Source organism: Apis dorsata, unplaced genomic scaffold, assembly GCF_000469605.1.
Source record: "Apis dorsata unplaced genomic scaffold, Apis dorsata 1.3 scaffold_382, whole genome shotgun sequence".
Lineage (NCBI taxonomy): Eukaryota > Metazoa > Arthropoda > Insecta > Hymenoptera > Apidae > Apis > Apis dorsata.
This window is the reverse complement of record NW_006263644.1, coordinates 916,646-919,637: the sequence shown is the minus strand read 5'-3', so window position 1 is coordinate 919,637 and position 2,992 is coordinate 916,646. Positions and strand designations below refer to the sequence as shown.

Genomic DNA, 2,992 nt, shown 5'->3' with positions numbered 1-2,992 from the left:
AAAAAAAAAAAAAAAAAAAAAAAGGGAAAAATTCTCCACGCGTTAACGCAAACAGGTGTGACCACTATGCTACGAATTAACACGAAATCTGCTTTCCTTCCTCCTCCTGAAATCGGTCAGCTTGTCGGCTGATTAATTAATTCCAATGGAGATAAAAACGGTGGTGTTTCGGAACGACATTTCAAGGCAAAGTTTGACGCACAAGCCGGCCCGACTGAATGAAACGAAATTTCGTGGAAAAATAGAAGAATCGATTCGTTTCCACCCATTTATATAATAATTAATTCGGGATTGAAACGGCCGCCATTCATTAATACGCATTATTCGACCCGGTTCGACCCGATTCATCCCCGTAACGAGCGTCCATTGTTTGCCGATCATTGTGTTCTCGTGGCCACAATTGCCACGAAAGTTCGGGTATCACTTCTCTCTTCGCCACTCTGTCGCCTTTATATACGCCTTTGTCACGAACGACCTTTGAACTCGAGCTAGTGCCAATTCCCTTTCCCTCCTCCCCGTTTGTTAAAACCTTGTTTCGAAAATTTCCTGCCCCGGATTTTACACGTACGCGTGTTCACACGTCACGTTTCTTCTGATAATTGTATTATTTTGTGGTCACTCGCGTTTCTTCGAACTCTGTCTGCGATGATTATTTTTATGCTAGTATTATTATTTTTTTATTATTTACATATTAAGCCTTGAGAGACGAGAGTTATCTCGTTTGACGTATTCTAATCGAGCGATCGAATGTGAGACATTATTATCATTAAGGGGGATATTTGTATCAATCTTGAATAGGAAATTTAGATATTTCTCGATATTATCGATCGATCTTCCTTCTTTTTTGTATTTATGTAGGTTTCGTACGAGGGTCGCAGGTGTAGAAACCTAGTAAAGAAATATTAGTTTTGGTTATAGCATCTTTTAAGTTTATACCGAACTTGGAAACAAGCCTTTAAAACGCGAACCGATAAAACCGATCTCGTTTGTCGTCTGCCTTTATTACTCGCGCTGCTTAAACGTTCGTATAATGGTCTCGTAAAAGCCTGGTTTATCGTTTTATCTGTATTTAATTGTTGTCTTTTATTGCTAGGTTACTTTATTGGTAAAAAGTATCCGTTATAGCATCTGGCAACGATCATTGAATCCTTTAGAATTCACACCTTTAGATATCTAGTGTGTATCCTCCATAGTATTTTCTTAATCTTGATACAAGTATTATAATAGTTGGTTCTTGGAAATTTTTGATATATAATAAAATATTATTTTGTAAATTAATATTCTCGAGTTATTAATTCATTATAATTATTCATACTCGTTTATAAATGTGGTTTCATTTTATTACCTTATTAACTTTATTAATTTAAAATTTTTTTGGTTATTTTTAATCTTAATCTTCGAAAACGTTGGGTGAAAGGTGCAGTGAAAAAATAGAATGCGGTAGATATCTCGGGCAAATCCAATAAATTGTTATCATTAATTATCGTAATAAATTTCCGCGCTTTTTAATTAGCAAAGACGGCGTACCTCTAATTTTATCGCGTCGTAAATAATTAGTGAAATTCATTGACGCATAGTTAAATCGATATTTATAACCCTGTTATTTAAATTTCTTGCATAACGAAATCAAGGACCGCCATTTTGTGACACGCAGCGCCAAAGTGGTTTTTTATTAGCTTGAATTTTAGCAAGTTACGATCTCGTAAATATGGGCGAGATTTTATTTCAACAATAATACGCATGAATATGTTTTCCCGATCGAATTGCCTGTTGGAAAATTAGGAACTTAAGATGTTTGTTGGAAGAAATTAATCCAAATGCTCTAGCTGAACCTGTACACAAACACGATTCACGAACATGCCGTATATCTGAATCTTACAAATTTAGATTTCTTGAATCGATGCTATTAATACTAAGAAAACATAATACTCGACATATCCATAAAATTAATATCAATATGGATTAATAAAATCCGCGCCATTAATGTATATCGATTTCGTTTTTTCTTTATCATTACATTTTATTTGAACATTAAATCGAATAATTTCGCGATTAAAATTTGATAAAACTTGTTATTTATTATTTAATTTATTATGTAATTATTTAAAATAATGAAGATTTTTTTCAACGTGCTGTAAAATTATGAATAATGTGATTGTTCTTTATTGTGTTATCGTCAATTATAATTAATCATATGTTAAATGTACACGTTATTTCAAAATTCACATTTATTTGCATTGCATTTGCTTACAAATAAACCAAAATTGATTGCAAAATTTAAATACAAAAAAGAAAATAATTCTATGATAATTTCCTAAGATGCCATGAATATATTCCACGATCATAGTAAAGTGGGAACCATTCTTATAAGCGTATCATTTTATTCAACCAAGTTACAAATAATTACACAATATTTGAATATAATAATAGCATAATACCAATACCAATCAACGAAAAGTTTCTATCATCGTGAAAGTAATTACTTCAATAATTATTATCTAATGCTTCTCTCTCCTTGTTCCTCACTCCTTGTTAAACTCAACGAAGCAACATTGGAAGATTGAAAAATCCAAGATGAAAGATAAAAATCGCGAGAACCTCAGGTTCAACGAAACATGGAGCGTGACGTTGCCACGGCAAAAACAAGTTGATTGTCACAGGAAACCGTGTGTCCGGATCCGTGGAAAGATGCCGCGGAATGCAAATGCCCTGTTCGGTTTCGTAATGCATGCCGGCTCCGGCGCGACCTTTTTCTCCTCCTCCTCCTCCTCCTCCTCCTTCTCCTCCTCCTTCCCCCCGGATCGTCCACTCGAAGATGAAAGTAAAAAGTGCGCGAGGCAACGAGACGATTTCTCGCATCCGCGCGTCCACTTCACGGCTCGGAGTCGAGGACTGTTATCGGATCTCTTAGAGCTCGTTTATACCGGTTCAAAGACCTATTTAGCATTTTCTTGCGAGACTTTAACGACGCTCCGGCCACTCGAACCACGCT

General features: G+C 35.3%; 1 protein-coding gene across 2 annotated transcripts in view; it reads left to right on the top strand.

Moving 5' to 3' along the window:
* LOC102671133 (UPF0489 protein C5orf22 homolog) overlaps positions 1-2,992 on the top strand; it is an 834,013-nt gene that overhangs the window by 74,275 nt on the left and 756,746 nt on the right. The window lies entirely within an intron of this gene.